General features: G+C 35.6%; 1 protein-coding gene across 26 annotated transcripts in view; it reads right to left on the bottom strand.

Annotated features, from left to right (window-relative positions):
- The window catches only part of DNAH14 (dynein axonemal heavy chain 14), a 499118-nt gene that overhangs the window by 485331 nt on the left and 903 nt on the right, over positions 1–12884 (bottom strand). The gene's annotated exons all lie outside the window — the stretch shown is intronic.

Consider the following 12884-nt stretch of genomic DNA (forward strand, 5'->3'; position numbering starts at 1 on the left):
GAATCCAGGAGCTGGTTTTTTGAAAAGATCAACAAAATTGATAGACCACTAGCAAGACTAATAAAGAAGAAAAGAGAGAAGAATTAAATAGATGCAATAAAAAATGAGAAAGGGGTTATCACCACTGATCCCACAGAAATACAAACTACCATCAGAGAATACTACAAACACCTCTACGCAAATAAACTAGAAAATCTAGAAGAAATGGATAAATTCCTTGACACATACACCCTCCCAAGACTAAACCAGGAAGAAGTTGAATCTCTGAATAGACCAATAACAGGAGCTGAAATTGAGGCAATCATTAATAGCTTACCAACCAAAAAAAGTCCAGGACCACGTGGATTCACAGCCGAATTCTACCCAGAGGTACAAGGAAGAGCTGGTACCATTCCTTCTGAAACTATTCCAATCAATTGAAAAAGAGGGAACCCTCCCTAACTCATTTTATGAGGCCAGCATCATCCTGATACCAAAGCCAGGCAGAGACACAACAAAAAAAGAGAATTTCAGACCAATATCCTTGATAAACATCGATGCAAAAATCCTCAATAAAATACTAGCAAACCGAATCCAGCAGCACATCAAAAAGCTTATCCACCATGATCAAGTGGGCTTCATCCCTGGGATGCAGGGCTGGTTCAACATACACAAATCAATAAACGTAATCCAGCATATAAACAGAACCAATGACAAAAACCACATGATTATCTCAACAGACGCAGAAAAGGTCTCTGACAAAATTCAACAACGCTTCATGCTAAAAACTCTCAATAAATTAGGTATTGATGGGACATATCTCAAAATAATAAGAGCTATCTATGACAAACCCACAGCCAACATCATACTGAATGGGCAAAAACTGGAAGCATTCCCTTTGAAAACTGGCACAAGACAGGGATGCCCTCTCTCACCACTCCTATTCAACATGGTGTTGGAAGTTCTGGCCAGGGCAATCAGGCAGGAGAAGGAAATAAAGGGTATTCAATTAGGAAAAGAGGAAATCTAATTGTCCCTGTTTGCAGATGACACGATTGTATGTCTAGAAAACCCCATCACCTCAGTCCAAAATCTCCTTAAGCTGACAGGCAACTTCAGCAAAGTCCCAGGATACAAAATCAATGTGCAAAAATCACAAGCATTCTTATACACCAATAACAGACAAACACAGAGCCAAATCATGAGTGAACTCTCATTCACAACTGCTTTAAAGAGAATAAAATACCTAGGAATCCAACTTACAAGGGATGTGAAGGACCTCTTCAAGGAGAACTACAAACCACTGCTCAATGAAATAAAAGAGGATACAAACAAATGGAAGAACATTCCATGCTCATAGGTAGGAAGAATCAATATCGTGAAAATGGCCATACTGCCCAAGGTAATGTATAGATTCAATGCCATCGCCATCAAGCTACCAATGACTTTCTTCACAGAATTAGAAAAAACTACTTTAAAGTTCATATGGAACCAAAAAAGAGCCCACATTGCCAAGTCAATCCTAAGCCAAAAGAACAAAGTTGGAGGCATCATGCTACCTGACTTCAAACTATACTACAAGGCTACAGTAACCAAAACAGCATGGTACTGGTACCAAAACAGAGATACAGACCAATGGAACAGAACAGAGCCGTCAGAAATAATGCCACATATCTACAACCATCTGATCTTTGACAAACCTGACAAAAACAAGAAATGGGGAAAGGATTCCCTATTTAATAAATGGTGCTGGGAAAACTGGCTAGCCATATGTAGAAAGCTGAAACTGGATCCCTTCCTTACACCTTATACAAAAATTAATTCAAGATGGATTAAAGACTTAAATGTTAGAGCTAAAACCATAAAAACCCTAGAAGAAAACCTAGGCAATACCATTCAGGATGTAGACATGGGCAAGGTCTTCATGTCTAAAACACCAAAAGCGATGGCAACAAAAGCCAAAATTGACAAATGGGATCTATTTAAACTAAAGAACTTCTGCACAGCAAAAGAAACTACCATCAGAGTGAACAGGCAACCTACAGAATGAGAGAAAATTTTTGCAATCTACTCATCTGACAAAGGGCTAATATCCAGAATCTACAATGAACTCAAACAAATCTACAAGAAGAAAACAAACCACCCCATCAAAAAGTGGGCGAAGTATATGAACAGACACTTCTCAAAAGAAGACATTTATGCAGCCAAAAGACACATGAAAAAATGCTCATCATCACTGGACATCAGAGAAATGCAAATCAAAACCACAATGAGATACCATCTTATACCACTTAGAATGGCGATCATTAAAAAATCAGGAAACAACAGGTGCTGGAGAGGATGTGGAGAAATAGGAACACTTTTACACTGTTGGTGGGACTGTAAACTAGTTCAACCATTGTGGAAGTCAGTGTGGCAATTCCTCAGGGATCTTGAACTAGAAATACCATTTGACCTAGCCATCCCATTACTGGGTATATACCCAAAGGATTATAAAACATGCTGCTATAAAGACACATGAACACGTATGTTTATGGCGGCACTATTCACAATAGCAAAGACTTGGAACCAACCCAAATATCCAACAATCATAGACTGGATTAAGAAAATGTGGCACATATACACCATGGACTACTACGCAGCCATAAAAAAGGATGAGTTCATGTCCTTTGTAGGGACATGGATGAAGGTGGATACCATAATTCTCAGCAAACTATCACAAGGACAAAAAACCAAACACCACATGTTCTCACTCATAGGTGAGAATTGAACAATGAGAACACATGGACACAGGAAAGGGAACATCACACACCAGGGCCTGTTATGGGGTGGGGGGAAGGGGGAGGGATAGCATTAGGAGATATACCTAGTGTTAAATGACGAGTTAATGGGTGCAGCACACCAACATGGCACATGTATACATATGTAACTAACCTGCATGTTGTGCACATGTACCCTAAAACTGAAAGTATAATAAAAAATAAATAAATAAAATAAAATTAGGAATTTATTAAACCTCACTCTAAAGAAAATAAAAAGACAAGCTGCATACTGTGAGATATTTACAAAAGACATGTAATACACAGTATCCAAAGATAACCACCATTAATTGATTGATATACACGGATGCTACTCCACTCATCAAAAAGTGGGGTCTATTTCTCCTCTTTTTGAATCTGGGCTGGTCTTAGTGAATTCCTTTGACCAACAGAATACTGTGAAAATAATATTAGCCAGTTCCAGGCCCAGCCCTTAAGAGACCTGCCAGGTTCCACTTTCCCTTTTAAAGCTATCCACTATGTGGGAAATCTGACTACCCTGAGATGACCATGACCACCCAAATCAGCCACATGGAATAGTATGTGGGAAAGCACTAAAGCACCACACACATAAGTGAAGCTTTCTTCACTTCAGCCCAGCTCAGCCATCAAATGAATGCAGCCAGCTGAATGAGTGACCCAATGCCACATAGAGCAGCAGAACTACTCAGCTCAGTCTAGAATCAAGAGAGAGTAAATTGTTGTTGATTGAAGCTACTAGAGTTTAAGGTGGTTTGTCACACAGCAGTAGATAAGTGAAATAACATTTAACATATATGTGACAAAGGATTCATCTGCCTCCATGATTCAGTCACCTCCCACCAGGACCCTCCTCCAACACTGGGAATTACAATTCTACAAGAGATGTGGGTGGGGACACTGAGCCAAACCATATCAAAGAGGTTCACAGATAAAAATTATTGTTCAATATTCTAAGTCTTGTCTTATACAGTGGGTTTGCAGATGTTTATTATTTGAACATGTTTTTTGATTAGTTTTTTTTTTTTTTTTTTGAGACGGAGTCTCGCTCTGTTGCCCAGGCTGGAGGGCAGTGGCGCAATCTCGGCTCACTGCAAGCTCCACCTCCCAGGTTCACACCATTCTCTTGCCTCAGCCTCCCGAGTAGCTGGGACAACAGGTGCCCACCACCACACCCAGCTAATTTTTCGTGGTTTTTTTTGTATTTTTAGTAGAAACGGGGTTTCACCATGTTAGCCAGGATGGTCTCGATCTCCTGACCTTGTGATCCACCCGCCTGGGCCTCCCAAAGTGCTGGGATTACAGGCGTGAGCCACCACGCCCGGCCGTTTTTTGATTAGTTTTTAAAGGGCCATGCCAAGATCAATGATGACCAGGTATAGGGGAAAAGGATTAGAGTACAATCCAGTGCATCTGAGGGTTCTACTTACTCTCTCAAAATAAAAAGACAAAAAGTGTATTGTTTAACTGGTTTATTAGACAACAGAAGCCAGAAGACAATAAATTAAGATCCTCAAAATGCTGAGAAGAAAATAACTGTCAATCAAGTATTATATTTTTAAAATTGTTAGTTCTCTTTTTTAATGAGGTAAAATATACATATATAATTTGCCATCTTTCACATTTTTACAAGTATAGTTCAGTGGTAATAAATACATATTTTTTTCCATTCATCCCCCTCCCCTTCCCAGCCTCTGGTAACTACCATTCTACTCTATTTGCATGAGAGCCACTTTTTTTGCTCCCACATATGAGTGAGAACATGTGATATCTGTCTTTCTGTGCTTGGCTTATTTCACTTGGCATAATAGTCTCTAGTTCCACTCACATTGCCGTAAACAACAGGGTTCTTTTTTATGGCTGAATAGTATTCCACTTTGTATATATATCACATTTTATTTATTTATCCATTGATGGGAACTTAGGTTGATTCCATATTTTGGCTACTATGAATAGTGCTGCAATAACATGCAAATACAGATATCTCTTTGATATACTAATTTCCTGTCTTTTGGATATATAATCAGTAGTGGAATTGCTGGATCACATGGTAGGTCTATTTTTAGTTTTTTGAGGAACTTCCATATTGTTCTCCATAGTAGTTGTACTAACTTACATTCCCACCAACAGTGTATGAGGATTCTCCTTACTCCACATTCTCACTAGCATCTGTTATTGCCTGTCTTTTTGATACAAGTCATTTTAACTGAAGTGAGATGATGTTGCACTATGGTTTTGATTTACATTTATTTGATTATTAGCAATGTCAAACATGTTTTCATATGCCTTTTGGCCATTTGTATGACTTCTTTTGAGAAATGTCTGTTCATATCTTTTGTCTATTTTTAATCCTTGTTTTTTCGCTATTGAGTTGTTTGAGCTCCTTATATATTCTGGCTATTAATCCCTTGTCATATGGATAGGTTGCAAATACGTTCTCCCTTTCTGTAGATTGTCTATTCACTTTGTTGATTGTTTCTTTTGCTGTGTGGAAGCTTATGGCTTGATGTAATCCAATTATCTCTTTTTGCTTTGGTTGTCAGTGCTTTTGAAGACTTACACAAAAAAATCTTTGCCAAATACTTGGATCATTTTCCCAACATTTTCTTTTAGTAGTTTCATAGTTTCAGTTCTTAGATTTAGGTCTTTAATCCATTTTGATTTCATTTTTGTGTATGGTGATAGGGGTCCAGTTTTATTATTCTGCATAGAGTTATCCAGCTTTCCCAACACCATGCATTGAAAAGACTTGCCTTTCCCCACTGAATGTTCTTGGTGACTTTGTCAAAGATCAGTTGGTTGTAAATGTGTGAATTTATACTGGGGTTCTCTCTTCTGTTCCATTGGTCTATGGATCTGTTTTTATGCCAGTATCATACTGTTTTGGTTACTATAGTTTGGGAGTACATTTTAAAGTCTGGTAGTGTGATGCCTCTAGCTTTGTTCATTTTGCTCAGGAGGGCTTTGGCTATTCAGAATCTTTTGTGGTTCCATACAAATTTTAGAATTGTTTTTTCTATTTCTGTGCAGGATATCATTGGTATTTAGCTAGGGACTGCATTGAATATGTAAATTGCTTTGGGTAGTATTGTCATTTTAATAATATTAATTCTTCTGATCCATGAGCATGGAATATATTTCATTGTGTCCTCTTCAATTACTTTTATCAAATTTTCATAGTTTTCTTGTAAAGAACTTTCATTTCTTTGATTAGATTGATTTCTAGGCATTTTATATTTTTGTAGCTACTGTAAATGAGATTCCTTTCTTGATTTCTTTTTCAGATTGTTTGCTTTTGGTGTATATAAATGCTACTGATTTTCATATGTTGATTTTGTAACTTGCAACTTTACTGAATTCATTTATCAGTTCTAACAGTTTTTTTGGTCGCACCCTTATATTTTTCTAGATATAAGATCATGACATTTGCAAACAAGGTTAATTTGATTTCTTCCTTTCCAATTTGGATGACCTTTCTTTCTCTTGCTTAGTTGCTCTGGCCAAGACTTCCAGAAGTATGTTAAATAAAAGTGGCAAAAGTGGGTATATTTGTCTTGTTCTACTTCTTAGTGGAAAAGCCTTCAATATTTCCCTGATGTCGGCTGTTGGTTTGTCATATATGGCCTTTATTATTTTGTGGTATGTTCCTTCTATACCCATTTTGATGAGGATGTTTATCATAAAAGGATGTTTAATTTTATAAAATGCTTTTTGATAACTAATCAAATAATCATATGATTTTTGTTCCTGGTTCTGTTAATGTGATGTATCACATTTACTGATTTGTGTATGTTGAACCATCTTTACATCCCTGGAAAGAATCTCAATTGATCATGGAGAATAATTTTTTTAATGTGTTGTTGAATTCATTTTGCTAGAATTTTGTTGAGAATTTCTGCATCTATCTTCATCAGTGATACTTGCATATAGTTTTCCTTTTTTGTGTGTTCTTCTCTGGTTTGGGCTTCAGGTTAATGCCAGCCTTGTAGGATGAGGTTGGAAGTATTCCCTCCTCTTCACTTTTCTTGAAGGATTTGAGTAGGATTAGTATTATTCTTTAAATGTTTGGTAGAATTCAGCAGTGAAGGCATCAGGTCCCAGGCTTTTCTTTGATGGGAGACTTTTTATTACAGCTTTGAACTTGTTACTACCTATTGGTTTGTTGATGTTCTCTGTTTCTTCATGGTTCAATCTTAATAGGTTGTAAATGTCCAGGGATTTATCCGTTTCTTCTAGGTTTTCCTATTTTTTTGGCATACAGTTATTCATAATAATCTCTAATGATTCTTTATATTTCTTTGGTATCAGTTGTAGTGTCTCTTTTTCATTTCTGATTTCGTTTATTTAGGTCTTCTTTTCTGGTTTGTCTTGCTGGTGGTTGTGGTTTATCAGTTATCAATTTTGTTTCTTTTCAAATAATCAGTTTTTCATTTCATTGATCCTCTTTATGTTTTTTAGTCACTATTTCATTTAGATCTGATCTTTATTATTTCTTTTCTTCTACTAATTTGGGGTTTGGTTTGTTCTTGCTTTTCTAGTTCCTTGAGGTACATCATTAGATTGTTCATTAGTAATCTTTCTTTTTTTCATGTAGGTATTCATTGCTATAAAATTCCCCATTAGCACTTACTTTGATATATTCCAAAGGTTTTGGTATGTTATGTTTCCATTTTCATTTGTTTCAAAAATTTTTTTTGTTTCTGTCTTAATTTCTTCATTGACTCACTGGTCATTCAGGAGCATGTTGTTACACTTCCATGTATTTTTATGGTTTCCAGAGTTGTTCTTATTACTTTCTAGTTTTATTCCAATGTGGCCAAAAAACATACTTGATTTTGATTTTTAAAAATGTGTTGAGACTTGTTTTGTGGCCTAATATCTAATCTGTCCTAGAGAACATTTCACGTGCTAATGAGAATATACATTCTGCAGTCGTTGGACAGAACATTCTGTAAATGTTTGTTAAGTTCATTTGGTCTCAAGTCCAGTTCAAATCTAATGTTTCTTTTTTGATTTTCTGTCTAGACAATCTGTCTAATACTGAGAGTGGGGTATTGAAGTCCCCTACTATTATTGTATGGCAGTCTTTATAGCTAGTAACATTTGCTTTATTAATATGGGTGCTCCAGTGTTGGTTGCATATATTTAGAACTGTTGTATCTTCCTACTGGATTAATTCCTTTATCATTATATAACGACCTTGTCTTTTTTTATTATTCTTGACTTAAAGTCTGTTTTATCTAAGTATGGCTACTCCTACTCCCTTTTGGCTTCCATTTGCATGGAATATCTTTTTCTATCCCTTTACTTTCAATCTATATGTGTTGTTACTGATAAGGTGAGTTTCTTGTAAGCAGCATATAGCTGAATCTTTCTAAAATCCATTCAGCTATTCTATATCTTTTAAGTGAATAATTTAATCCATTTATGTTGAAGGTTATTATTGACATGTGAGGCTTTGTTCCTGTCATATTGTGAATTGTTTTTTGGTTGTTTTATATATTCTTTGTTCCTTTACTTTTCTCTTTTTGTTGTTGTGGTTTGGTGAATTTCTGCAGTGGTATCATTTGAGTGCTTTCCTTTCCTCCTTTGTGTGACTGCTTTACCACTGAGTTTTATACTTTCATGTGTGTTCATGATGATAAATGTCATCCTTTTACTTCCAGGTTTAGGACTCCCTTGAGCACTTCTTAGGGGACCAATTTTGTGATCCTGAATTCCTTCAGCATTTGTCTAGGAATGACTTCATTTCTTCTTCACTTCACTTTAGCTGATAATATATTCTCGGTTGGCTTTTTTTTTCTTTTGGTATTTTGAATACATCATTCATTCTTTTCTAGCCTGTAAGGTTTCTGCAGAGAAATCTATAGTAGTCTAATGGGGTTTCCTTTATAGGTGACAAGGATCTTTTCTCTTGGTGTTTTTAAGATTCTCTCTATCTTTGACTTTAGACAGTCTGATCATAATGTGCCATGGGGATCTTTTCACATTGTTTCTGCCTGAGGATCACTGAGCCTCTAGTGTCTGAATGTCTAAATCTCTTGCTAGACTTGGGAAGTTTTTATCTAGTATTTTGTAAAACAGGTTTTCTAATCCTTTCTCTCTTTGCCCTTGGGGATATCAATAATTCATAACTTTTGTCACTTTTTGTTGTCCCAAATGTCACGAAGACTTTTCTCATTCTTTTTTATACTTTTTTCTTTATTTTTTCTGAGTGAATTATTTCAAAACACTTATCGTTAAGTTCCGAGATTCTTTTTTCTACCTGATTTAATCAATTGTTGAAGCTTTCAAATGTATTTTGTATTTCCTTCAATAAATTCTTCAGTTCCAGAATTTTTATTTGGTTCTTTTCAAAAGAATCTTATCTCTTTAGGAAATTTCTCATTCATGTCCTAAATTATTCTTCTGATTTATTTGTATTTTTTAACAATCCTCTTGTATGTCACTGAGATTCTTTAAAATCAATATTTTGAGTTCTATATCTGAGATTTTGAAAATTATTTTTATTAAGATCTACTGACGGAGGATTACTGTGTTCCTTCGGAGGTGTCATATTTCCTTGCTTTTTCATGTTTTTTATGTTTTTATGCTGATATCTGTGCATCTGGTGTAACAGTCACTTCTTCCTATTTTTTAATTTACTTTCATAGGGAAGGACTTTTCCCTGAAGATGTATCTATGGTACTGGCTGGTACGGTACTTTGACTTTGAATCTGTGTGTGTGTATTAGTGTAGTCTCCACATGATTTCTTTGGCTGTAAACAATGTTAGTGGTATCTGTAATACACAAGAACACAACAACAACAAAAAAGAAGACAACAGGTCAATATCCCTCATGAACATAGTTGCAAAACTCCTCAGCAAAATACTAGGAAACCAAATCCAACAGCACATCAAAAAAATAATACACCATGATCAAGTGGGATTTATACCAGGAGTGAAAGGATGGTTCAATATATGCAAATCAATAAGCATGATACATCACATCAACAGAATGAAGGACAAAAGCCATTTGATAATCTCAATAAATGCAGAACAAGCATTTGACAAAATTCATCATTGCTTCATGATAAAAACTCTCAACAAACCAGGCATAAAAGGAACATACCTCAAAGTAACAAAGGCCACGTAGGATAGACCCACAGCTAACATCATACTGAACGGATTAAAGTTGAAAGCCTTTCCTATAACAACTGAAACAAGATAAGGATGTCCCCTTTCACCACTCTCATTCAGCCTCATACTGGAAGTCCTAGCCAGAACATTCAGGCCAGAGCAAGAAATAAAAGGCATCAAATTGGAAAAAAAAGAAAATCAAATGGTCCCTCTCTGTTGATCATATGATTTTATATCTAGAAATACCTAAAAACTCCACCAAACAATTCTTAGATTTTACAGATGAATTCAGTAAAGCTGCAGGATACAAAATCAATGTACAAAAATCAGTAGCATTTCTATACACTAATAATGACCTAGCCAAGAAATAAATCAAGCAGGCAATCTAATTTACAATAGCCACAAAAGAAAAATACCTAAAAATAAATTTAACCAAGGAGGTAAAAGATCTTTACATAGAAAACTATAAAACACTAATGAAAGAAATTGAATACGACACAAACTAATAAAAAAGCATCCCATGCTCATGGATAGGAAGAATTAATATCACTTAAATGACCATATTGCCGAAAGCAATTTACAGATTCAATGCAATTCCTATCAAAATACCAATATCATTCTTCACCGAATTAGAAAAAAAATCCCCCAAATTCATATGGAATAAAAAAAGAGCCTGAATAGCCAAAGAAATCCTGAACAAAAAGAACAAAGTTTGGAGGCATCACATTACCTGACTTCGAAATATACTACAAAGCTATAACAACCCAAACTGCATGGCAATGGTATAAAAAGAGACACACAGACCAATTGTACCAAATAAAGAACCAAGAATTAAAGCCACATATTTATAGCCAACTGACTTACAACAAAACTGACAAGAACCTACATTGGAGAAAGCATACCCTTTTCAATAAATGATGCTTGGAAAACTGGCCAGCCACATGCAGAAGAATGAAACTGGACCACTATCTCTCACCATATACAAAAATCATCTCAAAATGGATTAAAGACTTAAATGTAAGATCCAAAACTAGGGAAAACTCTCCTGGACATTGGTCTAGGCAAATAACTTGTGACTAACACCTCAAAAGCACAGGCAATAAAAATAAAAATAGACAAATGGGATTTAAACTAGAAAGTTTCTGCACAGCAAAACAAATAATCAACAGAGTGAAAAAACAGCCTGTTGAATGGGAGAAAAAAATTGCAAACTATTCATTTGACAGGGAACCAAGACCCATAATATACAAGGAACTGAAACAACTCGAGGAAAAGCACAAACAATGCCATTAAAAAGTATGCAAAGGACATGCATAGACATTTCTCAAAAGAAGACACGTAACCAACCAATAGGTATTTGAAAAAAATGCTCAACACCACCAGAGAAATGCAAATCAAAAACCAGAATGAGATACCATCCTACCCCAGTCAGAATGGCTATTAATAAAAAGTCAAAGTCAAAAAATAACAGATGTTGGTAAGGATGTGGAGAAAACGGAACTCTTATACACTGTTACTGGGTATGTAAACTAGTACAGCCACTATGGAAAGCAGTAGGGAGATTTCTTAAAAAACTAAAAATACAATTACCATTCAATTCAGCAATTCACTACTGAGTATCTAACCAAAGTAAAAGAAATCAATATATAAAAGGAATACCTGCACTCACATTTATTGCAGCAGTATTCACAAAAGCAAAGATACCGAATTAATCTAAGTGCCCATCGATGGATGAATGGATAAAAAATGTGGTACATATATACAAAATGAAATATTATTCAGCCATAAAAAAGAATGAAATCATATCATTTGCAGTAACATAGATGGAACTGGAAGTTATTATCTTAAGTGAAATAAGCCAGGCACAAAAAGATAAATATCATGTTCTCACTTATATGTGCGAGCTACAAAATTTGAGTAAAATTTAAGTTTAAAATTTGAATACTATATGGAGGTAGAGAGTGGACAAATAGATAACAGACTGAGAAGGGTGAATGGCAAGAAGTGGGAGGATGAACAGAAGTGGGCTTAAGGGTACAAAGACTCAGTAAGATATAAGGAATAAATTCAGTGTTTGATAGTGGAGTAAAATGTACTTAACAAAAATATATTGTACTCAGGTCATGGACAACCTAAGTACTGTAATTTGGTCACTACACATTAGATACATGTACCAAAATTTCTCACGTACCTCATAATCTGGTACAAATAAAAACATTTAAATATAAAAATAAATTTTTTCAATAATAAATCATAGCTTCTTGTAACTTTTACTTTACAAACTTTATTTCTTACTCTTTTGTAATAACACTTAGCTTAAAACACACATTGTACAGCTCTACAGAAATATTTCCTTTATATCCTTATTCTATTAATATGAGCATTTTTCTATTTTAAAATTTTATTTTACTTTTTAAACTTTTTAATTATAAACTAAGATACAAACACATTATTAGCCTAGGCATAGACAGGATCAGTATCACCAATATCAATGTCTTTCAACTCCACATCTTGTCCCACTAGGTCTCTGGGGTAATAACACATGGAGCTGTCATCTCCTATGATAACAATGCCTTCTTCTGGAATATCTCCTAAAGGACCAGCCTAAGGCTGTTTTACAGGTAACATTTTTTTAATAAAGAGGAGTACACTAAAATAATCATTAAAAAGTATGGTATAGAGGCCGGGCGCGGTGGCTCACGCCTGTAATCCCAGCACTTTGGGAAGCCGAGGTGGGCAGATCATGAGGTCAGGAAATCGAGATCATCCTGGCTAACACGGTGAAGCCCCGTCTCTACTAAAAATATAAAAAAAATTAGCCGAGCATGGTGGAGGACGCCTGTAGTCCCAGTTACTCCGGAGGCTGAGGCACTCAAGAGAATGGCGTGAACCCGGGAGGCGGAGCTTGCAGTGAGCCGAGATGGCGCCACTGCACTCCAGCCTGGGCGACAGAGCCAGGCTCCGTCTCAAAAAAAAAAAAAAAAAAGT

The sequence above is a fragment of the Pongo abelii genome, chromosome 1 (genome assembly GCF_028885655.2).
Source record: "Pongo abelii isolate AG06213 chromosome 1, NHGRI_mPonAbe1-v2.0_pri, whole genome shotgun sequence".
NCBI lineage: Eukaryota > Metazoa > Chordata > Mammalia > Primates > Hominidae > Pongo > Pongo abelii.